The sequence below is a fragment of the Coptis chinensis genome, chromosome 6 (assembly GCF_015680905.1).
Source record: "Coptis chinensis isolate HL-2020 chromosome 6, ASM1568090v1, whole genome shotgun sequence".
Lineage (NCBI taxonomy): Eukaryota > Viridiplantae > Streptophyta > Magnoliopsida > Ranunculales > Ranunculaceae > Coptis > Coptis chinensis.
In genome coordinates, this window is record NC_141461.1 from 43,240,275 (window position 1) to 43,267,659 (window position 27,385).

General features: G+C 36.4%; 1 long non-coding RNA gene across 1 annotated transcript; it reads left to right on the plus strand.

Annotated features, from left to right (window-relative positions):
• The first annotated feature begins 18,105 nt into the window (after nucleotides 1-18,105).
• Nucleotides 18,106-20,436, plus strand: LOC147493089 (uncharacterized). Its single transcript, XR_015200190.1, has 3 exons — nucleotides 18,106-18,168; nucleotides 19,221-19,294; nucleotides 19,862-20,436. It is a non-coding gene; the product is annotated as an uncharacterized LOC147493089 (long non-coding RNA).
• The last annotated feature ends 6,949 nt before the right edge of the window (nucleotides 20,437-27,385 follow it).

Below are 27,385 nucleotides of genomic sequence, written 5' to 3' on the forward strand. Positions count from 1 at the left end.
CCGAACACAATGGTATAGTAAAATACAAGGACCACGGTAGACCAAGCGGTTCCATGCACCTTAGGTGACAAATACCGCGACTCTTGCTCTACTAGACCTAGGAGCTAGTGTGAACTTACTTCCATATTATTTATTTAAACAACTAGGTCTTCATGAACTTAAACCTACCACCATGACTCTACGGTTAGCGGATCGTTCCATAAAGTATCCAAAAGGAATTGTGGAAAGCGTCCTTGTAAAAGTCAAGATTTCTTCTATCCTATAGACTTTGTTATTTTGGATCTGAAGTTGCATGTGATTCCATTCCAATCATCTTAGGGCGTCCGTTCCTCGCCACTTTGCTAATGCTCTTATTAAGCTGTCGAGATGGTTCCATGACCATGTCCTTCGAAATCTTCGGTCGAGGTGAATGTCTTCAAGTTGATGAAACAACTTCGAGCGACATTGATGGTGAGGTCAACAGGGTTGATAGCATTCAAGAGTATTTTACAAACTCTTTTCCTGAAGATGAAGTGTACCAATTTCTTTCCTTTAGCGACTCTGAGTTTGAGGACGATGATTATACACAAGAAGTAAATGAGTTATTAGAGTCAGTACCATTATTTGACCCTACAACAGTGATGTCTAGTAACTTGGATGATCATCAATCTGTTTACTACATGGATGATGACCTTCCTCAAGAATCTTTAATACCCCCCTCCCTGAATTGAATTAAAACCTCTTCCTTCGGAATTAAAATACGTACAGCTTGATGCTGATGGTCGTCACCCAGTTATTATTTCTTCACAATTGACTGACGATCAGGAAGCTCGTTTAATTAATGTCATTCAACAACATCGTTCTGCTATTGGATGGTCCCTCGATGACATTAAAGGCATTGAACCTAATGTGTGCACCCATCGCATACACCTGGAAGAAAATGCTAGGGCGTCGCGTGAACCCGCGGTACGCCTAAACCCTACCATGAAAGATGTGGTCGAGAGGAGGTGTTAAAATTACTAGATGCGGGTATTATTTACCCTATCTCGATAGTGTTTGGGTGAGTCCTGTATTAACGTAGTTCCAAAGAAATCGGCATTACGGTTGTGCGAAATAATAAAGATGAATGCATTTCGATTCGTATCCCAATAAAATGGCGAATATGCATTGACTATCGCAAACTTAATGCCGTCACTCGTAAGGATCACTTTCCACTTCCATTCATCGATCGGATGCTTTCGAAGCGTTTAGCCGGTCATGCCTATTCTTTGCTTTCTTGATGGTTATTCCGGTTATTTTCGGATAGTCATAGACCTGGCGATCAAGAAAAGACAACGCGTTCACTGTCCATTTGGTACATTTGCATATAGGCGAATGCCTTTTGGCCTTTGCAATGCACACCTGTACTTTTCAAATTGCGCATGCTTCATATTTTCAGTGATATGGTTGAGCGGTTTATGGAAGTATTCATGGACGACTTCTCAATTTATAGAGATTCTTTTCGATAGCTTTCTATCAAATCTTGAAAAGGTCTTTACACGTTGTGAAGAAAAACCTTGTTCTTAATTGGGAAAAATGCCATTTCATGGTTACTAAAGGAATAGTTTTAGGACATATCGTTTCAAAGGGCCGGAATCGAAGTCGACAAAGCTAAGATAGAAAAAATTGCTTCACTTCTTATACCAAAACAGTTCGAGACATTGGCGATTCTTAGGACCGCGAGGTTTCTATAGGAGATTTATTCAAGATTTCTCAAAGGTTGCTAGACCTTTAACCAATCTCTGCTTAAAGATGCCGCTTTTTATTTCATTTCGGTTGCAAACAAGCCTTTGAGGTATTAAAAACCGCATTAACTACGCTCCCCCATAATTCAACCACCGATTGGTCTAAACCTTTTGAATTAATGTGTGGCGGCGACTATGCTATAGGAGCTGTACTAAGGCAACGCCGAGAAGATAAGCCGGTTGTCATTTACTATCGCGAGTAAAACCCTTAATGAAGCTCAGCGTAAATATACCACCAGAAGAAAGAGTTTCGCCGTTGTATATGTGTTAGATAAGTTTCGTCCTTACCTAGTGGGTTCTCCAACTATTGTCTACACCGACCATGCGCACGCCGTTATCTATTAGCGAAAAAAAGATGCAAAACAAAGGTTGATCCGATGGATTCTCCTTTTGCAAGAGTTTACTCTCGAAATTAGAGATAAAAAGGTAGCGAAAATGTGGTTTGCGGACCATTTATCAAGACTTGTCGGTGATGTTGATACCGATCTTGAACCTATCGTGATTCCTTTCGGATGAACACTTGTACTACTATTTTTTTCGTCCCCTTGGTACGGTGACATAGTAAATTACTTAGTTACCGAGGAAGTTCCTTTATCTTGGTCTCGTAATGACCGGAAAAGTTTTTATCCTTTGTGAAATTCTATTTACGGGATGATCCCTACCTCTTCAAGTATTGTTCGGACCAACTAATCCGCCCGTTACATTCCCGGACCGGGAACACAACGATGTGTTATCCTTACGCCATGAACAATCTTGTGGTGGTCATTTTAGTGGTAAGAAAACTGCGGCCAAGGTTCTACAATGTGGTTTTATTGGCCAACACTGTTTAGAGATGCACATGAGCATTGCAAAGCATGCAATCGCTGCCGGCAGATTAGGTCGCATTACTCGGCGTAATATGATGCCCTTAAATCCCATTCTAATTGTGGAAATCTTTGATGTATGGGGCATCGACTTCATGGGTCCATTTCAAATTCTCATGGCTTCCTATACATACTTGTAGCAGTTGACTATGTGTCAAAATGGATTGAGGCATTGGCATGTCGAGCTAACGATCATAAAGCGGTCGTTTTGTTTATAAAAGAAAATATTTTTCTCGATTTGGTGTTCCAAAAGCTATAATTAGTGGCGGGGAAAACATTTATGCAATAAAATTTTTGAATCATTAGTAAAGAAATATGGAGTCACGCACAAAGTGGCAACTCCAGTATCATCCTCAAAACCGATTGGTCAAGTAGAAGTCTCTAATCGAGAAATAAAATCCATTTTGGAAAAAAAGCGTCAATCCATCTAGAAAAGATCGGTCTCTACGATTATCGATGTCTTGTGGGCATCTGAGCGACTTTTAAGACACCTATAGGGATGTCTCCGTATCGCCTCGTTTTTGGAAAACCTTGTCATCTGCCGGTTGAACTTGAGCACCGTGCTCTATGGGCCATCAAAAGCCTCAATTATAACACTAACATGGCGGTAAAAAAGAAAATTGCGATTAAATGAGCTTGAGGAAATTGAGTGATGCCTATGATCTCGAAATCCTATAAAGCCAACATGAAAAGAGTGCATGACAAGCACATATTGCGAAAAGAGTTCAAAGTCGGTCAAAAAGTTTTGATGTACAACTCAAGATTACACATTTTTCCAGGAAAATTAAAAACTCGATGGTCCGGTCCTTTCTTTCTCTCTGCTGTCACCCCCTTATGGGGCTATCTCGTGAAAACGAAAATGATGGTAGCGAATTCCAAGTAAATGGCGGTAGCTTTAAACATTATCATGAGTTGCTCTCCGGATGTCGAAGAGACTCTTACGAATGATCGGTCTACGCCGGACTAATAGATTATTTGGTGTACTTCTTTCCATGTATTTAAGCGGGGAAAAGTATGCCATTAGGGTAGTCGGGCCCTCTTCTATTTTCTTTTCTAAAATTCCCTAGAGTGTGTGTGGTTGCAAGTGGCCGGAACCTTAGTCCCGAAAACTCTACTTGGTGACCGAAAGTATAAATGTCTTCCTCGATAATCGAGCAAACGTGCCTCCAGGAAAACAATGGGTACCAAAAATTTCAACTCCTTCTTTCTCCTCCCTTTTCTATTCTCTTCCTCGCGAACTCCAACTCATCATTTGGTCCAAATCTCACCCATCTCGAATTGGTAATGGTCGTAGTACTTTTGCTCGAAAGCGACGAGCGAAAAGGATGGGGTGGTGTATGAACTGTCAAACTCCTTTCTGTCTAGGTCTTGATCTTTTATCCGAGATGAGCCGGTATAAGGTATATTATTGTCTGACACCAGCCCAACAGGATAAACTTCGTCGTCGTCCCGTTGCTCCCACAGGTTGGGATTCGTCTTGAGGATCGGCGTTAAAAGACTCACATTCGTCTTGAGGATCGGCGTTAAAAGTCACTTGAGGATCGGCGTTAAAAGACTCACATTCGTCTTGAGGATCGGCGTTAAAAGACTCAACATGTATATACTCGTTTTGTTTTATTAGCACCCAGCATGGTGCCCAAAGAGAGTCGTGATATGCACCATCGGACATTTCCTAGTTCGTACGGGCAATGGATTCCACCAGACCAACCCCATTCAGTTTTCTATGTGACTGTTTCGGGGCGGTTTGAGGCTATACCATATGTACTAAGGGTAATATTATTATTAGACCATTGCACAATTGGTCAAGGATGGTACCGTCCTAAACCCTAGGCCCCCAAAACATAAAGGATAAGCCCGATTAATTTGGATTGGGTTCACCCAGAGCCGACATGAAAGTTGCTTGAGTTAAGCTGTTGTGATGTGTTGTTTTATTTGGATTTCCGGTGTTGTTGACACGTTCTTCTCGACTTGTACATTTGTATATAAAGGATAAATAAATAAAAACCAAAGATTGTTAAAAAAAAATTAAAAAAATAAAAAAATAAAAAATAATAATAATAATAATAATAAGTAACAAAGAAAGGCCATCCAAAACTCACCGAAATAATTAATGGATACACATCGTGTTCAGAGAAAATCGCGCACGCTGCAAGGTACACATAACACTTGTCACACATGCAGCTCGATTATTCTATCCATATTCTATTACTGAGTTATGATCATCATTTCTGAAATTACGTGTAAGTTTAACTACCCTGTGAAACTTTCCTCCGTATTTTCTAAACATTAAACCATCCCATTAATTGTATTTGGATATCGACATGACAAAGACTTTTGTGGATCCCCTATGATGCCGTACATAATCACATGGGTCATTAAATACACTTGGACTCAGATTGGTATAGCCCTCATAGATTGCCTATAAATCTCTTCTTTTTAAGCCATTCTTATTCATACAATTTTCACTATCCTTCCTTCAAGAATGGCTCAACCAAGAAAAATAGCGGCAGAGAAAGACTACCTAAAACTTTTCGAAGAAGGCGGTTTTCTCCTTATTTTGACACTGAAAATCATCGTCGAGGATGGACGCCTCTTCTATATCATTCGTGAGCTAGTTATTCAGAGAATTGGTTTTGATGTTCTACCAATTTAGCGGTTATGAAGATGGAAAATTCTACTTCAATGCCTATGGACAACGATTGGAATTGAATAAGGAAATGATCTCCGACATACTTCAAATCCCACTAAAACCGAGTCCCTTGTTCAAGAGTCATCATTCGATTCAGAAAAAACTTTCTCATGAGCTATCAGTATCTCATGGCGGCGTCGAACATACACATCACATGGTTCTTCAACGCTCTTTTGAAGCGGAGAATCAGCGTGTTGTGCTCCTTCGGGTTGGGACATAATGTGGTAGGTACATCACACCAATCTGAAGTCACAAAGCCTCAACTTCACCTACTTTGGATTTTGTAAACTCAAAGAGATGACTTTTGTCCGATCCAACACCTCGGAGCGTAATCACCAAGAAAACAAGGCGATCGGCAGTTCTACCCACTTTGGTTACGCAGATTATGATCGTTGGGGTTATCAATAATATCTCCAGAGACACCCCTTCAAAGAGCATATATAAAGGTACTTCAAACGGACTACTCCGTTGGTTTTTGGACCCCTGATGCTCTGATAGATGAGCATAACACCTCAAGCTCCAATTCGACCATTTATTTGATGAAAATGCCATCTTTGAATATTATTAATCCCATGGAAGGCATTAAACTTCTTCATCGGGGTTTGAGGGAACTACACGCTTCGTCGAGAATATCATCATCACAACCGCCGGGATTTCCAAGATCGTCAAGCAACGCATGATGTTGAACAGGGGAAGAGATCTTGGAAAATCATTCTCAATTCTTGAAAAATCATGCTCTCCTAATGGAAAATCAAACTGTACTCTCTGCCAGCCAAGGGGACATTCAGATGCAGCTCGGCCAACAAATAGATGACCTAAACGATGCGGTGCAAAATATGCATCTCCTAGATCAATATCGAGAATCCATGATATTACTAAGTCAATAAGTATATAATCATATATGTTATTACGTTTTTCCGTCGTACTATGTATTTTATCTTATCCTTTTGTTTTATTTTGTATGAAATGCTTAGTAGAATTGTCATCATTTCCATTGTGACTAATATAATTTTAACATGTGCTTTCTGGGAGGGTTTATTTTCTTACATACTCATTTTTCCATCCAGTTGCCGTACCTAGTTCATTACTTCATCCATCATGGCATCTTCATCAAACACAGCATCTTCATCATCCATGGTCCCTCCCAAACTCATTCCTGAGCAATCCTTTCAGTCTATGATGGATTCCAATACCTATGGCCATCTCTTCCATGATTACATCACAAACATTGGGTGGTCTTCCCTAATTTTTCAACCTGACCAAACGTATTCTCCAAGTTTGGCTGCATACTTTTATGCTAATATGGAAGACACACCAGCATTCAACCATGCACATGGTTTCTACTTAGAAGGGTTCACAATCCGAGTTGGTGACACACCCCATATCTTTTCTGAACAACAACTTGCCCCAACTTTGGACCTTCCATATCCACTTAACCTCTTTGCATCTTAGCATTACATCTATCATAATTCTTACCGTTCTTTTTCGGTGGCAAGCATTTAGCGACTCTTATGGTGATGGTCTTGAGATCAAGCGAAGGAGATGGCCATGTACCATGGCGCAACATCACCATTCCATTAGCAAGCATGACCATGAACATGGGGACTGCAATGTTATTTGTACTCTCGAACATTATGGGAGATTGGCATTTTCTACCGCCAATGAGAGGCTGCGTCGTATTGATTGCACTAGCTTCGGGGTCATGCTTTATTTAACATTTTAGGTTGTGTTGCCTCCGGCTGAAACGAGCTCGCACTTTTCGGGATAAGTATATACTTTTACCGGTCACCGCTTGCGAATCATGAAGACACATTTCCCACGGTTTGCGGCTACTTTTCATGGTGGGTCAAGGTGGATTCCATGTGCCCAAAGAAACGAGAATCATTAAGCTCATTAAGGTTTTCGTCAATGGAAGCGTCCTTTCGACACGAGGCATGTTGATGTTACCCAAAGGGCGAAAAGATGAAGACCAATTTGAGGGAATCCGGAGACAAAGAATGGGCGAAATCGGCAAACTATTATCTATTGGCGTGATGCTAAGGAAATGCATTTCCTTAAAGAGGGCCTTGACCTTCGATCTCTTTGGATGGTAAACTTGAGTTTGCCATTGTACATATATCTAGCTAAACCTTCTATTTGGTGTGCTATTGTTTTTCATGTTTAAAGACGCTTATGGTTCATTATATCGTGTGCTATGTTTAGTGTGGTATTGAACATTTTCTTGTTCTTTCTGAATAATATATTATGATCTCCAACCCTCTACGTTTCAGCAATCTAGCCCTAATTTTGCTTTACGGTTCTCGGTACTTTCTCTCTTTAATTATTGATCCTTCAAGGACTAAGCATCATTCTGTTTGGGGGTGCTTTAAACCTGTAGCAAAAATTAGGCATCTTGTAGCCTATATATAGTTTTTATTTTCATATTAATAATTGTACTTAGTGACAAAGTCTTGTTTCCTTTTCAATGATGAAAATTGTCTAGAAATCTCACATTAGTATCCGAATTAGGATTTGTTTTAAGAAACTTTAGATAATATGTATGCAATAGTTTATACATCTTTTCATGAATATTCATGTACCGAGTATCATTGATTGTACATAGCAGTAAGTTTCTAGAACCAACGGTTAGTTACTTAAACTATAAATCCTGTGAGAATCTAACCAAAAGCCTTGATATGAGTGATTTGTGTGTGATGACACAGAGGAGTAGTTTTTCGATTAGAGGAAATTACGATCTACTTACTTGATCACCACCGAACCCTAGGCGAGAATTTAGGCCTTCTTTGGATCGACATAGCTAAAAATTCTTACTGTTACAAATATTACCGCTAGTCACTCCTAATTGAACCTTTCATCAAACCTTTCACTTTCACCACAAAAATTCCTTACCCATCTATTAAACCAAATAAAAGAACCTACCTAAGTGATGAGTATGAGAAATAGGATGAAATGTGGAAAGAATAAAGAGAAAGACTTGTCCCAAATATAAGTCGGGTTACTTGCTGAGAAAAGGAAAATAGAATCATGTTCTTAAGCCTATATATATATATATATATATATATATATATATATATATATATATATATATATATATATATATATATATATATATAAATAAATCCTAAATAGTATCCGGAGGCTTAAGAACAAGGTTGGAAAAACTTCGGTTAGAAGAAGGAAAGGAAACAAGGATTTCTCTAGTGTAAATATATGAAGACCCTATTATCTCATACTCGTAAATTTTGATTATCCATTTCCATTTTCTTGTACACTATCGCCTAAGCCCCACAATACCTAATAAAGACCTCTAGCTCAATTAGGAGTAGGGTGGTGTGATAATAAGTAGTAGGCGTGATTGATCGACATCGGCTCCTCATTTGTCATTGAGATGTAAGGAAACGTGTGCCCACCTGACACTTGGAGTTAACAAAACCTGAGTGGAAAATTTTTGAGTGAATATGTGTTTCAACACATACCTGTGAGAACCCATTTAGGTATGCTCTCCAAGGATCGAAACAACCCCTGCTAGTATATTTCAATGAAAAGTTCCTTTGCATGAATAATCATATGTAGATGTTTTAATTATTGAATACATATTAACTTGAGTTTCAAAGAAATAAATCCTCGTTCCTCGCTAAGGAGATGTATGGATATCCGAGATTAATTTAGGAAACAAGTTTACATCGAAGTCGTTGTAGTATAAATGAAGTTTGTGAGTATCTTTTCGGAAAACTCTCACGAGGCTATAACTCGTCCACTCGGGAATTCCTAGTGGTTTAAGGCCTTGTTGCATATGGTCAATGCAATCGCACTCTGCGAAACGAGAATTAGTTTAGGACTACACATTTTTGGCCACTTATCTATTTTAGTGTCTCTTCTTTGCTTGAGGACAAGCAAAGTGTTGTTTGGGGGTAGTGTGATAAGCACCCAAAAGTGTATTATGAAACCCCATTGAGACATATAAATTTGGTTCATTATGTGTTTAATAATCATGAAATAAATATGTTTTCATACTTTTGCAGGTATTTGCAGTAAACATGGAAATATTGGTTAAACCTGCAATAAAGCATGAGGAACGGCGTATATATGAATTCTTCCAAATCCACATAGAAGCATCAAACTTCCAAAGCTCCTACCTCTCGAACCAGGACTCCGAATGCGACAAGAGAGCTGCTCAGACAATCAGGGCGATGAACTCTATGCATAGGCGGGAAGTTGTAAAACTGCCCAAAATACCGGACTGCCACTGGACTGCACATGGACCCACTATGCGGGGCCACAAGATTGGATGAGTCATCAATCATGGAGCATGTCAAGACAAAGATAACAAATTATTGGTGCAAAGTTGACACCTTGCATGTAATAAATTAGATTAGGTGTTAATAGTGAGAAAAAGGCAAGGTGTCACTTTGTTTTAATGTGGTAGATAAAAATGAATCAATGTGGTTTGATAATTCACGTGGGAGGAAATGAGATTTCTCTAAAATGGAGAAGAAATTAGACAAGGGTGGGGGACACTCCAATTACTCCCTTGACTTATTTTCCTCACATGACATTATTTTAGTTCCTTAGTGAAAATGAGAAGTTAGTTTTGGTTTTTATTAAAAAAGCTTGTAATAGTTTTAATGGAGGAACACTTGTTCTTCTAGAAAATATAGAAGTGAGTTTGGTTGTGGATATTTCTTCTCTCTCTCTCTCTTTCTTTTTGGTGTTTTTATTAGTTCATAAGTCTTTGTCCCAAGGATCATGAGCTAACTTCCCTTTTGGGGAGTTGGTCTAACTCATGTGAGGGTAAACCAATTGTTGGTTTGGTAGGTTTAGGAAGAACAACTAACTCTACATCCTACCCCAAAATAGTAGTTGGTGTAGAGTTTAGTTAGAAATCAAGCAATGAGTTTAGAGATAAGTCATTGTTTGGTTTCACTTGCTAGCATGTATGAGCTCTTTAGTGAGCCATGCATGCTAGGGATCAAATCTATTTTTCCGTTAGGGACTTGTCTATGAGTCTAGGAAGAATCAAGACCTATTTCAAATCAACACTAATGATAGTTTCACATGAGGAGGATTAACTCTCCAATTTCTCTTTCAAATTTCCATTTCGGTATTAAGTGCATGTTTTCATTGTTAATGTTTTTATTAATGTTTGTATAGGAAGGAAAAATCTAACATTTATATTATATCCTTACTCCTTAATTTCCCTTTATTGTAACATCTAATTTTTAGTTGTTCTAAGCTTTAGGTTAGTTCGAATCCTTATTCAAACTCTACGAAACGAAGATCGTGAGTAAGGAATCTTGATTGCTTTTACATTAATTTAGAGAGTTCAAAACTCTAAGTAGTGTTCTCCAAGCTTATATCAATGAACATCTTAGGGGAGTGGCGGTTTTCTTCTGCGAATCATGCTGCTGGTGACGTTTTCCTTGCTTTAGCTGAGGTACATTTCTTATAAGACATTCCCCAGGTTTTACTGGCTAGTCTAGCAAGAGCTCATAGTATGAGGCATAAGTACCTTCTTATGCCCATTTTAGTTTGCCGCATCATGCGTTTCCTTTTCCCTGACTTTTGTACCCGTTTTACGGATTGGGTTGGGGTTGAAATTATGAGACCCACCAATTGTATTGTTCGTTCGTTTCATGTTATGACTTGGCCTGGATGGAGGGTACACCCTCATTAGATAGCTCCTTATACCCCATCAGACTGAGTAACGCTTGACAGATTAGCACGGGTTGATGATACATGGAGAAAGGCTTGGCAAGTTGTCATGGCATGGCAAGACGCAAAAGAACCTTGCTTCTTTATTAAGGAGGAGGAAGACGAGTGAAAGACGGGATATGAGGTAAGTTTTATTTTTGTTAGTGTCTGCTTATGTCCCAAGCAAGTTAATTTTTGTTAACCCCATAACGGGTGGAACTCATATAGAGTTGTGTCTATTTTTCTTTACCTATATAGTATGTTATAATTTGTTTTGCAGGTGTTCTTCAATTTTCACGTATTCCAATGGTATTTTCTAACCTTCTTATTTTAATACTTTAAGGACAAAACATATTCTTGTTTGGGGGTGACATAGAAACACGCATAAATTAGGGCACCTATTAGGATAATATATGTATAATATGCACTTGTTTTATAGTAAGAAAATTAAAAAAATTCATAAATATAAAAAAATAGTTTATGATATACACTTAGGAAATAATGGTATTGTTTCTTTCTCTATGGTGATAATAGTCTAGATATTTCACATTAACTCTTATATTAGAATAATTTTTAGAAATTTAGGTTAATATGTGGGTAATAATCATTGAATCTTTCTATAAATATATTGCATGAGTATCTATGATTGTTTGGCAGTAAGTTTCTGAAATCTATGCTAGAGTACTTATTCTACAAATCCTGTGAGAATATAGCCTAAAGCCTTATATGAGTGAAATATTTAAGAAATGACACAAGGGGGAAGTAAATTCCGAATAGAGAAATCACACGTCCACTTGCTTGATCACTATACCATATCCTAAGCGAGAATTTAGGCCCTTTTTGGATCGATATAGCTAGAAATTCAAACCTATATGAAATAATTTTCTGCTAGTCGCCCCTCTGAGCCTTTCTTTAGCCTTTCATAAACCACAAATCCTTTACCCTTTTACAAAACAAAATAAAAATGAAAATCAGCCTACCCATCTTTAAATGAGTCTGAGAATAGAGATGAAATGAATAATAGGAAAGGGAAAGACCTTTAAAACCAAGAATTTGTTAGTTGCTTCAAATAAGAAAAGAAAGTTTCCATCCAAAGAAAAGAGAAAAAAATAATATAAAATAAAATAAAAGTTAGAACTCCAAAAACAGAATCAAAGCAGTCAAAAGCCAAAAGAAAAAGAAAAAAATGGCTAAGGATGGAAACAAAGTGTAGAAGCAAAGTAAAGAACAAAGTTTTCTCTAGTTACATAATATGAAGACTCTATTATCTCAGACTGGTTCTTTATGAATATCCATTTTCTTCATTCTTAAACCATCACCTGATCCCCGCAACACCTAATAAAGACCTCTAACTCAATTAGGAATAGGTTAGTGTGATAGTAAGTGGCAGATATATTTGATCGACTTCGGCTTCTTTGTGTGTCATTGAGATTGTAAGGTAAAGTGTGCCCACTACACACTGGAGTGAGCGAAACTTGAGTGGAAAAATCAGAGTGGTTTTTGTCTTGACATATATGTGAGGACCTAGTTAAGGACGTTATTCCAAAGTTTCAGAAGCGGACTTGTTACTACATTTCATAGCATAGTTCATTGTATTTATGTTTATCCGTAGATGATTGATTATTATGCACGTATTAGCTTAGATTTTGACTTGATTATTATGTATTCATTGCTAGTGAAATGTATAGATATCTAAGGATAAAGTAGGAAACAATATTTTTATTTCTTAGTCGTTGTAGTATAGATGAAGTTTGTGAGTACCTTCTCTGGAAAACTCTCATGAGGCTATAACTCGTCCACTAGAGAATTCCTAGTGGTTTAAGGCCTTGTTGCATATGGTCAATGCAATCGCACGTGGTGAAAAGAGATTAGTTAGAACTTCATTTTAGGTCACTTATATTAATTTCTCATATTTGCTTGAGGAAAAACAAAATGCTGTTTAGGGGTGGTTTGATAAGAGCCCAAAACTGTAGTTTTAACCCCTTAATATCATTAGATTTAGACCAATTATGTGTATAATAAATATGAGTTAGTACTGTTTACGTGCGTTTATGTATTTCATGCATTGGAGTCAAATATGTGAAGAAACATGTCACTTTTGTGAGATAAAGGAGCAAAGGTTGGTTGCTAAGAAGTTCTATGATTAAAGGCCAAGATTCAACGAGAAAAAACATTTTTAAATCCCGGTCAAAGCTAAAAAGTCAAAGTCAACGTGGGCAGAAATAGAGCAGAAAAGTCAACAGAACGTCCGCAGGCTGTATCTTTAGACTCAGACCTCGGAATTGGGCTTATTGTATGTCAAAACGACCGGCTCGGACAGAGATTTCTAATGGTTTAAGTCTTGACCCAATCAGAGGAGCAAAAGTAAACTAAAAGGCTATTACAGTAATTTCCAGCAGAGAAACCCTTTTTGGACTTATGTAATTAGGTTTTAGGCTTGATTTAAAGGCCCAAAACATAGCTCCAAAACCCATGGACGAAAATGTAGACCTAGCCTCTCTTATAAAAAGAGGATTAAGGCATATAATTAGATATACTTAGACTTAGATAAATATAATTAATTAGAGATAGATAATTAGATTTTAGACTTAGTTATTAGATTAAACCTTAGTTAATTATTATTCTTCAGTATTCATTAGATTAATAAAAGTTCAGTATTGATTCTTCATTATGTCTTCTTTTTATATATATGTTTGTGATAGTCTAATGACATCTAGCTAAACCTCCATTAGAGGGGTTTGATAAACTTTGATGAAGACTTGATATATTAGTTAGAATTATTTCTTATAAAGAGTTTTACTCTAGAAGGATAGTTGATTCGCCATGAGAATGGGTTGGACTTCCTCACATTCTAATTATTAGTTGGCAGAGATTGCCATGAGTAATTAGGGATCAACACTTAATCTTATTTGATTAGGACTGCAATAATCGACACTAGCATTTTAGGAATACATCAAGTGGATTCAAATCCCCCTAATTCCTTCTCCATATTCACATTTCAATATTCTATTATCATAGTAACATCTTATTTAAATTCAATAGCCATATTAGTGTAATTCAATTCATTACTCTTAACTGTTTTGTTAGTAGCGATTAAACTAGCGGAAACTTACGTTTAAAGGACTAGGAGTAGAATGAATTCTCTACTCTATTCATTTATTGCATGATTCAAGAGAGTAGATAACTTTGATAGTCTAGAGTAAAATTATTATTCTTTACTTCTGTTTAAGTTTAATTAGTTAAGTAAGAGTAAATGATAATTCCTACTTTATCAAATGGCGCCGCTGCCATCTTAGTTCTTTTTAAATTCTTTTCCTTTAAAATTTTCGTCCCTACCAAAATCCCATTAAAACCCACCCACCCTTGTTTGGTTCTGACTGTGTTTGTTTTACTCAGAAAATATTTTTTTCAGAAATCTACACGGAGCGCGCCCGCGCCTATAGTAGGCTATCTCGAGAGCGCGCGTGCCCTAAAAATACTGGACATTGGTTCATGCAAAAGCGCGCACGCGCCCTTCTATGCCTAGTTCCAAGCGCGCCACGCCCACTTATGAATTGCCCGATTTTCACAGGTTAGTTTCCAACTCATTTCATTTAAGTTATTCAGTGTTTCTAACTTCTTGAATACACTGTGATCGCGTAAACAAGACACTATTCAAATAGGTAGCAAGGAGGCATTCAGGTACTCATTCTTCCGCTCCTCGCCTCTCCTGTTAGAGGATTTTTTTCTAGCATATCAGGGTTGTTTGGCTGTTTGTTCATAGTTTTCTTTTATATTGGCCTTAGCCTTGTATGAGACTAAGGTCCCGTAATAGTAAACCATCTTCGGTTATTTATCGTAAACATCAACGCACATGCCTATCTAGAATACCACACACTACACCTGCACAAATGGCTGACGAAACAGAGACTCCTCTCTCTGATTTTTATAAAGCCCTTAACGATAGCCCTAAGTCTTGCATCATTCTTGCAGACCCAGTGGGGGATTTTCGAATCCCCCCGAATATATTTAATTTGTTACCAGTTTTTCATTAGTTAGACCATGAGAAGCCTTATCGGCATATGCGTAGGATAGAACAAGTTCTTACCACATTTCATCATCCTACTGTTGGTTCGGAGCAAATTAAATTGAGGGTGTTTCCTTTCACTCTCGCCGATAAGGTGGCATCTTGGTTAACTGCCCAAGCGCCTAATTCTGTGGACTCATGGGCCGAATTTGTTCAATTATTCATAGACAAAAAACTACTAGCCACGCGACGGATGACTCTGGCCCATCATCGTCGCGTGGCTAGTAGTTTTTGTTGTATTTTTGTTGTGTTAAGACTAGTTTTCTTGTTTTTCGTAGGTTTTGTTTACGAATTGTTTTATAAGTAGTTAATATTTGGATTCTGTAATTGTTATTTTATTTTAATTTTATTTAAAGTTATTTTAGTTTTCGGCCTATGCTATGTGTTATATCGTGAATCCCACCATTTCAACTTGTTTGGGGGTAGAATTATTTATTTAGAAATGCCTATAATCATTTCCACGTATTTTGTTGTCAAATTTATTGCCGGTTTGATTATGATTGAGTACCTTCTCTGAAAAACTCTCATGAGGCTATAACTCGTCCATTAGAGAATTCCTAGTGGTTTAAGGCCTTGTTGCATATGGTCAATGCAATCGCACTGGGCAAAAAGAGATTAGTTAGAACTTCATTTTTGGTTACTTATATTAATTTCTCATATTTGCTTGAGAACAAGCAAAATGTTGTTTAGAGGTTGTTTGATAAGAGCCTAAAACTGTAGTTTTAACCACTTAATATCATTACATTTAGACCAATTATGTGTATAATAAATATGAGTTAGTACTATTTACGTGCGTTTATGTATTTCAGGCATTGGAGTCAAATATGTGAAGAAATATGTCACTTTTGCGAGATAAAGGAGCAAAAGTTGGTTGCTAAGAAGTTCTATGATTAAATGCCAAGATTCAAAGAGAAAAAACATTTTTAAATCCCGGTCAAAGCTTAAAAGTCAAAGTCAACGTGGGCAGAAATAGAGTAGAAAAGTCAACAGAACGTCCGCAGACTGTATCTTTGGACTAAGACCTAGGAATTGGGCTTATTATATGTCAAAACGACCGGCTCGGAAAGAGATTTCTAATGGTCTAAGCCTTGACCCAATCAGAGGAGCAAAAGTAGACGAAAAGGCTGTTACAGTAATTTTCAGCAGAGAAACCCTTTTTGGACTTATGTAATTAGGTTTTAGGCTTGATTTAAGGGCCCAAAATATGGCTCCAAAGCACATGCACGAAAATGTAGACCTAGCCTCTCTTATATAAAGAGGACTAAGACATATAATTAGCTATACTTAGAATTAGATAGATATAATTAATTAGAGATAGATAATTAGATTTTAGGCTTAGTTATTAGATTAAACCTTAGTTAATTATTGTTCGTCAGTATTCATTAGATTAATAAAAGTTTAGTATTGATTCTTCATTATGTCTTCTTCTTATATATCTATTTCTGATAGTCTAATGACATCTAGCTAAACCTCCATTAGAGGGGTTTGATGAAGCTTGATGAAGACTTTTTTTTTTAAAAAAATGTTTTTTGGGTTTTGGTTGACCCTAACCTGTATTAAGATTGAAAATAAACTTTTCCTATTTTGTCCTCCTCAACATAACATGATAGTACTGAACTCAAAGGAGGTACAAAATAAAAACATCCATTACAAGATTCCAAACCTGCTAGATGGTCTGCTACCCTATTAGTTTCCCGAAACACATGAGAGAATTCGACACTAGTAAAACTAGTAGATAGGTGAAGGATATAATTTACCACGTTCCTACAGTACCAAGGTGTTCTCTATTTTCCTTGTAAAATCCGTATAGCCCTCAGAGAGTCTGAAGCTTGATGAAGACTTGATATGTTAGTTAGAATTATTACTTGTAAAGAGTTTCACTCTAGAAGGATAGTTGATTCGCCATGAGAATGGGTTGGACTTCTTCACATACTAAATATTAGTTGGCAGAAATTTCCATGAGTAATTAGGGATCAACACTTAATCTTATTTGATTAGGACTGCAATAATCGACATTTGCATTTTAGGAATACATCAAGTGGATTCAAATCCCCCTAATCCCTTCTCCATATTCACATTTCAATATTCTATTATCATAGTATAAGTTAAACATCTTATTTAAATTCAATTGCCATATTAGTGTAATTCAATTCATTACTCAAGCGATTAAACTAGCGGAAACTTACGTTTAAAGGACTAGGAGTGGAACGAATTCTCTACTCCATTTATTGCATGATTCAAGAGAGTAGATAACTTTGATAGTCTAGAGTAAAATTATTATTCTTTACTTCTGTTTAAGTTTAATTAGTTATGTAGGAGTAAAGGATAATTCTTACTTTATCACCTGCCCATCTGTAGGGTCATTACTACATTCAACATCCTCACCTTGAAGTAACTCTTCATGTATTCTCATCATTCTCTTATTGAGAAGTTTCTCAATGGAACCCACTCCAAACCTGTTCACCACCATTGCTTCCACTTCTTCCACATCATAGTCTTTAGGGGAACTAGCACTACACCATTTGGGCTAATTTGCAACCAATGAGATTTTTCATTAGTAACACATATCCATCCGTTAGGTAATTTAAAACATTTATAATCCGTTAGCAATGCAAGTATCCGTTGGTAATATTATGTAACGTTTCTTTTAATGTTTTGTGACGTTTGGCCATGTGTTACAGAGTTGGAAAAAAAAAACGGAGAAATCGCTTGGTTAAAAAAAAAAAAAAAACAAATCATATTGACAAAAATAACGAAAACTTAAGCGGGAGATTTTTTGGTCTCGCGCTCATCTAAATTCCAAACCCTACCCAAAATAACTCCAAAATAAAGTAGAAATATAGAAGTCAATGAAAAAAAAAAACAGGAGTGGTTTCAAGGGTTTCCATCGATTTCCCCACTGGGTAAGTCGTCCGGCCTCTCTTGTTCATCATCTCTTCCTCCCTTTCCAATAAACTGTCTAGGGTTTTGATTTTTGATCAATGTTGATTTCAGATTTACTAAAGTAAAAATTAATCTATATTTTAAGGTATCAAATCATCTCAAATATCAAAAGGAGCGTCGTTGGTTTTGTCACAAGTGTTCGATTTGCTCAAGGTAACTCAAAGTTTGGGTAATAAGCTATATATTTTTGTTTTCTGGTTTATGATTATTTGTGTTCTTTGAGGTTTCCAGCATTTAGACTTGAGTTGTTGAAGAAGAGTCTACTATGACATTGGTCTAAGGTGTCTAAGATTTATTTGATAAAATTCTAGAAAGAATTTCTGAACATGGAAGTTCGGGTTGAATTGCCTTGATATGATAACTAATGTTTGAATGAATGTCAAAAAGCTTTGCTTTCACTACGTCAAAACAAGCTTGTTTTGACACCAAGCCCGACCAGAAATTGATGGGTACTAACCATCAATAATATTTTTTGACTACTTCCATAGTTGATGGTGCATACCCGTCAACTATAGTTTTGATGGTCAATGCCCGTCTTTTTTTTCTTCCCCAAAAATTCACCTTGTGTTCCCAATTACATTCTTTTATGTTTCTCTATCATTTATTTCTTTCTTTCTTTCCCAATTTTTTCTTTACTTGTCCGCAACACCCTAGATCTCAATTTCATGGTGGATCCATTACATCTCTGTTATCTGAAGCTCGCCTCCATTCAAGCAGTGAAGTCGAGGGTTCCATTTCGTGTTGTCATGCGCTTGGGAATCTGCGATTTTTGTTGATGGGATATCTTGTTATTCCCTCATGCAGTGTTGTTGTTAATAAAAGAGGAATGGTGTTATTAGGGTTTTGTTTATGGTAAGATGCATTTTTAGGTCATATGGTTCATGTTTAGGTTTTTAATTTATATGCTCTTTGAAAAGATTAAAGCTTGTAATTGAAAATATATTTAACTATATTTTCAGTATCTAAGCAAATATATTGCCACTAAGAATTGTGAGAAGATTTAGCTAATTTATAATGTAGTTTGTTGCTGTGCTCTTTCTTGTCCATTTTATGGAGTTATTTAAATAAAGCTTTCACAGTGAGAAAGCTCCAGAATACTAGTTTATTGTGGAGGAATGGGGTCAATTGATACACATGATGAAGTCCACTTCAAACATTGATCGGTTCATGTTTTTTGTTAATTGGGTTTTCTTTTCTTAATTTAGGTGTTAAGGAATTTCATCTGGTTTATGGAGTGATGAATTGGTCTATTGGGTTTGCTTTCACGAGTTGTCCTTAGGTGAGTTACTCTCCCCAATCAATTTAACAAAAACACCAACTAATGAAGCTTTCTTATACATATATTTTTTGTTGTTCAATACTTGTTGTTTTGAGTCATTCACTTTAACCAGTTAGTTTGAATACTGGCTTTAAAAACAGCATAGCATAGACAAACATGCATTTAGCACTTACCAGTTACCACTGACATACATTGTTAACATATATTAGCTAGATTGTGAGCAAAAACGTATGTGATCACCACTAAAAAAAGGATAATATGCAGGCCATATTTTTGATTGGACCATATATATATGCAAGCCATTGAAAGACAAATTTAATTTTGTTTCCTAATTCGTTTAGTGGCTTGATTGTATTTTCTGGCTTCTAGATCAGTTCTTTCTATATGCTCGCTTTCGTTTGCAAAATTAAGTCAGCTAACCTTTGACTTATTACTTCCAGCATTTTCGGGTAATTTAATCACAAGTTCTATTGAAACTTACTTCAATTTAAGATGTTATTCCTATTATGTTTTATGCATGCTTTGTGCAATGGTTCTTAACATCTCTTATACGTGTTTTATTTCTAGGGAAAGAATATACTAGGTATTGCGTTTGGTACGGGATTTGTGCAAAACTTGTGAAGGTGTTTGCCGAGAAAGGATAAACTAGCTAGCTACTCCCTAAATTGACAAGTTCGGTAAATATGACGTACTATTTGCAATTTTTTTAACCAAGCAATAGTATGTACAAAATGAACCATTATTACCCCAAGCTACATTGTTTCTTTTTGAGTTTTTGTTCTGCCATCTTAATATCTTGGTCGTGCCCATGATATATACCAACAATATAGGGAATAAATTAAGCTACAAAGTGGTTGCTTACCCTTTTTATAAGCCATTAACTGGCTGCATACTTGTAGTATAAAATATACATAGTTTTTTTTAAGCAAATTATTGGGTTAAGGAGAAAAATATACATTGTTAATACCTAGGTTGATCTCCTCTTTCAAATACATGAGCAATGTATGAAATATGGTACTTAGTTGGATGTATGGTTACGTTGGTTGATTCTTCCTTTCTCTCTAGCATTTAAAACTAATAAGAACATGGACTTTCCAAGAACCAGATTGCATTTAATTTACAATTTATTTGATTGTGAGGTAGTTGTTATTGGTACAATTTGATATAACTTCATTGTTGAAGTAGTACACCTATGCTTGGTTGTTATGTATTTTTGGATTGAATTTGCATTTAACACACTTTATAAGCAATTATGCTTTGGGTTGAACTGTTTATAGTTGCACTTGATTACTTAAGCACATATATATGTGGTTCAAATAGGGGGTTGTAAATATGATTGAAGAAGACAGTGCACCTACTACTCGTGTTGAAATAGCCTTGAGGGTGTTCCGAGAATGCTAGCTACTTGTGCAGCCGATGCCTTTCGGGGATGCACTGATTTTGAGAACATTTTTATCTTAGTTGGAGTTGGATTTGGCTAGGTTAACCAACATAGGATAGATAGTACTTTGTCTGTTTTCTAATTAATGAGGCCACATTCATTGCACTTAGAGATCTGACCACATCTCTGCCGCTTCTGCGACTACTGGAAGTATCGAGGCCATTCACACAGCAGCTGGAAATGTCTGTTTTGCAAGTGCAAATGCAGGCTGGTCTTTCACACATACTGCATTCATTTGCCAAGTTGTATGTTAAGCTCCATGGGATCCCATTTGATGCCGCAAAATTTGCTTCTCGTCTCTGGGGATATATATATTATCATCCTGATACCAGGGTTTTTAAGGGAGAACCTCCTGGGAATGGAGGGGATAGATCATTCGTGTAGTTTATCCTTGAACCTCTTTACAAGATTTATAGCCAAGTAATTGGAGAGCATAAGAAGAGTGTGGAGGCGACTCTTGCAAAACTTGGTGTCACTTTTAGTAATGCAACATATATGTTGAATGTCCGGCCTCTGCTAAGGTTAGCTTGTAGCTCTATTTTTGGAGTGCGCCCACGGGCTTCATTCGATATCTTTGGTTTAGCATATCCCTTCTGCCAAGGAAGCTGCGTCTAAAAAGGTTGAGCATATATACACAGGACCTTTGCACTTGAATGCATAAGCTCCATTATACCTAGATGTTTCCAAGCCTCTCTGGCTCATAATTTTTCAGTTCTTACTGAAAAAGTGAAGTTCCAGTTTATTAACAAACACGCTTTTATAGGTTTGACTTATAAGCCAAGGACCCGTAAGTGCAAAACCTGGTTTTCCTTAGTTAGCTAATTGATGCACCTCCATTTTTAAAGTAAGTATAGATTCTAGTCAATGTAAGAATTGCATTGTTAGGATGAAGAGATGAAATGAATGATGTTCGACTCTGCTTTGAAGGAACTCTTTTTGTATCGATTCTTAATGTTTGGCAAGCCATTTGGTAGATGTGATCTTACATTGTTCTTATCTCCTTTTTTTTTTGGTAATGCATGGTGGTACATTAAGGGGATGTGATTGTGTGAATGCCATAACGAAAGTAATGGGGAAAAATCTTTCACGGATGTGCATCATGGGGTGCTATGGCCATGTGCGGGTTTACTTTTAAACTAACACTAGTTATTTAACCAATTTATTAAAGTTAGAAATGTATGAAGTGATGCCTTAGAATTATGTCCATTTAGCTTGCTGGCAGCAAATGATTTAATTAAGTTGTGATTCTTTTGTAAGTCATTATGCCAATTACATGAACTTCTCAGTTCAACTTTTTGGCTAGAGTTAGATTAGTTTGAGCCATGTTTGTATTAATAACACCATAATTTGCCAAGTTTGCCTGCCACTAGCATATAGGACAAGGAATTGATGATAAATAATTTCTTGGGACGTTAGCAAATTTATTGGTGCTGGTACGTATACACTTAGTGAGTCTAGCTTTGTTGGCAAATACTTGTTTGGTGTGACTGAATTATTGTTCAAGTGAACCACTTTAATGGTTCACTGAGTTCTCCGTGTAAGACGCCTTAGTGTTCTTATTACTATATGTGCAGGTGTAACTTGGTTTTAAGTTGGGAGGGAGTTTTCCAAATGTGTCCATGTTGGCGGCACCTCCACTAGTAGAAAGTGGCGAGGGAGTTCTTCGCTGCGTGTGTACTACATTCTTGAAGAAAAGCGGGACCCAGAATTGAGTTCTGGCGTACAATAATTGACATGTAAGTTTTCACTTCAATGTTTCACGAAAGTGATTCACTTGCTATAGACTTGATAATATTTAAAGAGCACTTGTTTTTCTGTCATTCATCTGTAGTAGTAGTTAACCGGGTCCGACTTTGCACTAGAATTTGTTTTAGTTAGAGTGGGTTTTGGGATATAGTGATCTAGGATGAAGAGTTAGTTATCTAAATCTATTTACCAAGGGTTCCAGTTTCATGGTATTTGGATATCCGAGTCAGGAGTTACGCATGTCCAAAGATGGTATTCTAGCGTGCCTGCCAGGAAAACTACACTGGACTGACTTCACGCTCGATTTTGTAGTAGTTAGAGTTAGATTTGGGTTTTAGTGATCTAGGCAGTAAAGTTAGTACTCTGTATCTGCTTTCTAACGATTCCAATTTCATGATATTTGGATTACTGAGCTGGAAGTTATGGGTTTTGAAAGGTGGACTGTTCCAACAGAATTTCAGGCAATCTTGGGTGATTTCAAATTGTGTGTTTTAGCATAATCCTAGAGTTTCAAATGGGGGAAGTAATCCTAGAGTTTTCGTGGGGCAGTAATCCTAGAGTTTCAAATGCAAGTTATATAGGAGAAACTAAAATCAAGCAATCAAAACAGAAATAGTCAACTACAATGAGGACAACATAACATACTGATATTGCAAAAGAAATAACTTGAGGAGTCGGAACTCAGAGAAAATGTAATATTAGAGAACTTCAGTATAGCAAGTGAAGGAAGTTAGTGTTCGGGAGAAAGAAGAGACATGCAGTGGTTTCTTAATTTCTTATAAGAAATTACTCCTTTGGACAATTTACCAAATTAAAAAAAAAATACATCTATGCACCATGCTGTCGTTCTAGATAAAAATCAGCTAATAACAATACATCTATTCAACATGGACTTCAAAAGATGGAACTAGAGCAGCCTAATGTCTATGAATATTATTCACCCAGCCCAAACACACAAGGCAAAAAAATTCTTCGTCATGGCTGGGTCTGTTTTTTCATGAGGACCTTGTTTGTAGGTGTCACAACAATTAGAATCAATTCTAATGTTCTATTGCATTTCTTCAGAGATGGTTCCTTCATAAGTTATACCTATGTGTTGTAGCTGTTTGGTAGTGAATGGACTTATATAAAATAACTTCAACCTAACTCCTCCCAAGGTTGCTGTTAAGTGATACCCTAATATGTGTAATGTTGATAGTGATATTGTGTCATATCATTTTATGGTTTTTAAACTTTTGATTGTATTGTACATCTTCCTTTCACCTTCTATTAATTCCTTAATTTGTTAATTTTAGTATCTTAGAATGTGCTTCTCCTCAGGCAGCAGTGATGGTTATAAGAGAATCGGTTGAACCACTGTGGGAAGAACATCGACCTCCAGGAATTACATCACTAAAGTTCAGTAAACTCTCTCTTGGCAGTGTGGTTCCCAAGATTGAAGGTATGTTTCAGTATGGTCTTTTACCTTACGGGAGTGTACTCTGATGGATCTTATGCTTTTAGCTGCAGGACCTTGACAGGTAATCTTAAACAAGCTTATAGTTTCTTTGTTTGCATATAGCTGAATGTGTAGAGCATCCCCCCACCTCACCCTTTTTTTTTCCTCTACAATTGCTTCTTCTTTTCAGATGGGTCGGTCATCTTAGTTTGTGTTTGCTCTTTTAAGGTGGACAAAAGGTTGTTGTTGTGTCGTAATGTGGACGCATGTACTGGTCTTTTTGTTTGTTACTTATTTTGCTTTGAAGTTCAGGCCTGCGTAATTTTTTTCCAGTTTTTACTGACATAGTGCAAACAAAGGGCGAGGAAGTTACTCTTGGGGCACGAGAAGTATATAGAGGTAGATGGCTTATAGCCCGCTTGCAAACTGCTATAAATTATGAAGGATGATTTGTATAGTGAAAAATCACTTCAATGGATACAAAATCAATTTGAATTGCAGTTGAACATGATGAGCTCAATTGTACGTAGGAAGATATATGATGTAGTAAGAATGTGGACAATGTCAAATGTCTTGGCTGGAGAGTCACATGGAGTGCTGTCTCCCAAGAAGTTAGCCAACGAGTTTTCTTCCATTTTGCCTTCTCGGAACTTGTACTACTTTGGTGGTTTTAGGATTTTAATTTAGTGTGATGCCAAAGTTTCCCTAAGTGTCCAAGTTTCAGGAGCTGAACTGCTAGACAGGTATGACTTCCTATCTTTCTGCATTGGTTAGCTTAATTGGAAGAGTAGAATAATTCTTTTGATACATTTTTCACAGGGCATAAATAAGAATTTGCAGTGATTACACTCTTACACTGATCTTTAGCTAGTCAGGGCCTTTTCCATGTTTATTATCACTTGCGAGACCTTGGCTACTATTTTGTTTTGGTCTATTTGAGTTTTTGGCTTGTGTATCTTTCATTTTCTTTCTTCTTATATGTTCTTTCGTCGTAATGGATTGGCTTATATAGTTAGACCAATTGATAATTGAGGAGTATTATCGTTGTGCTACAGACCCATGCCATTCTTCGTTTGCTTGGTGTATATGGGTATTTGTGTACAAGTTTGATATGTGAGTTGTCCAGTAGTGTTCATCTTATTCTTGTTTAAAATGTTTAGGCTATGTTTGTGAATGATAAGTGAGCATTTTAATTAATGACAGGGAAAAGTCAACTATAGCTAGGTAGTGTGTTCAAATACTGTAATTAACTAGTTGTGAATATTTTTTGCACTGTCTACATCTGATACACAATCCTTTGATTGTAGGGTGTCTAATTTTGTAACTTAAGATGGCTGAAAATCCCCATCATCTGCTTGTGTTTCAGAAATCATAACGAGCTAGCCAGGTACAAAATATAATAGCAGTAAATGGTTTGGAGGAAAATATAATAGTAGTAAATGGTTTGGAAGTAAAAAAATTCATGACAACTTTTCACTTGGAAAGACGATATCAAAGTACCTTGCGGTCATTTAAAATCTATAGGTCCCGAAGTCAGTCATCATGTATAACAAATATGCTGCCTATGATCCAAAACAGGTACGGTATTAGCCTTCTTTACAGCTTGATAGACACCATTATTCCATTAAAGAAACACTTGTATCCAATTACTCTAGAAACTGCGTACACACACACATGCACACTTCCTTGTTGGCATGCACTACATGTTTTAACTAGTTGTGATTGTTGCATACGGTATTTCCTGTGTTACCTTCCCTTGTCTTAAGTGCCAAGTAGAGTTGAGAAAACATCTCAAGTTGTGTAGGTTCATTTATTGTTATCACTACTCCATGCTACATGTGTTTATAACCACATGGTTTTCTTATATCAACTTCTAGAGTAGTTTTAGTGTTTGGTTTGCTTCTCTAACCATTCTCCATATTTAAAATCTGAACTAATTTTGTCACTTATAAGCGGATGTTGGTTATATTGATGTATAATAGATAAATTAGTGATTATGTATTTGATTTATTTGTTGCAGGTCGAGAATGCAAGCATTGATGGGAGAAATAATCAAGAAAGCTTTTCTGTGGTAATGGTATGTTAGGTGTCAAATTTGATAGAGATAGAGTTGTTAGAAGAATGGGCAAGGATTAAAGATGGTGTCATGGGGAATGAAGTCTTAATAAAGTCATATATTGGCTAATGGACTGTTTGGTGTGGTGTTTACAAAAGACTTAATGAATTTACTAGCTGTTATTATACTCTTGGATATCATCTCATTCTCATTCTCATTGTTGAATAAAATGTAATTAGAGTTGAGACTTGGGACTTATTAATGAATTATGGAGTATGTTTGGTTTAAGTGTTATTTCTTTTCTTTCTTGCTATTGTACCGAAGTGTATGTCTAATTGGATGGACAGGTTGTGTAATATATGTGGAATGTAGGGTAGAAACAGCTGCAGGTAGCCCAGGAACAATACTATAGGTGGTGTGCCAGCAAAATACAATACAATAATTTTTTTTTAAAACAATGAATCATTAGTAACGGATAGGAAACCGTTAGAAACATTCTAACACTAACAGACGAAATCTTTTACTATAAAATCATAGTGTCACTTATATCCGTTACTGATGGAGAATTAAAATTTTTGGTATCCGTTACTAATACATTGTAACGGTTACGTATCTGTTACTGAAATTAATTTCAGTGACATTTTATATCCGTTAGAAAATTTTGTAACGGATATTAAGTGTTACTAATTTCCATTACTAATATTTGTCACGCTTTTGTGTCAACGCAAGATAACCGTTACTAATATTTTTTGTAACGGATGCATATCCGTTACAAATAGACTGATATGGTGTAGTGTAGTGAGAGGACCTTCCTTCAGTGCAAGTGCTTCTTTGTTACCATGTGTAATCCGAACATTCATTATATTTGTGTGTTTTCCATGTTTTCCTAATTTTATTGTTAAAAGTCTATTTTGCGCCTAACAAGAAAATCTCCCTCAAGTTGCTACCATTAAAATTAATCTAAGCTATTGTATTCAATGAAGCTATACAACTATCCAATATTGAAGCTACTTGAATAGCAATGCATTCCCAATCATAATAAAAGAATTATGATAAGCACTACTTAAAATACAAAACTATACTTGCCGAGATATTATATTCTCCCTACATTATAATACAACTATGTTTCAGGGTTAGTTCAATGTATTTGCACCAAGTTTCCGATTTTACATTAATTACTCTTTGAGACTAGTTCAATATAGTTGCATCTAGTTTCTGATTTCCCATTAATTATTCTTTGAGGTTAATTTAATGTACTTGTATCAAGTTTCTGATTTTCCGTTAATTATTCTTTGAGATTAGTTCAGTGCAGTTGCACCAAGTTTATGATTTCTCGTTAGTTATTCATTAAGGTTAATTTAGTGCAGTTGCATCCAGTTTTCGATGTTTTGTTAATTACTATTTGAGATT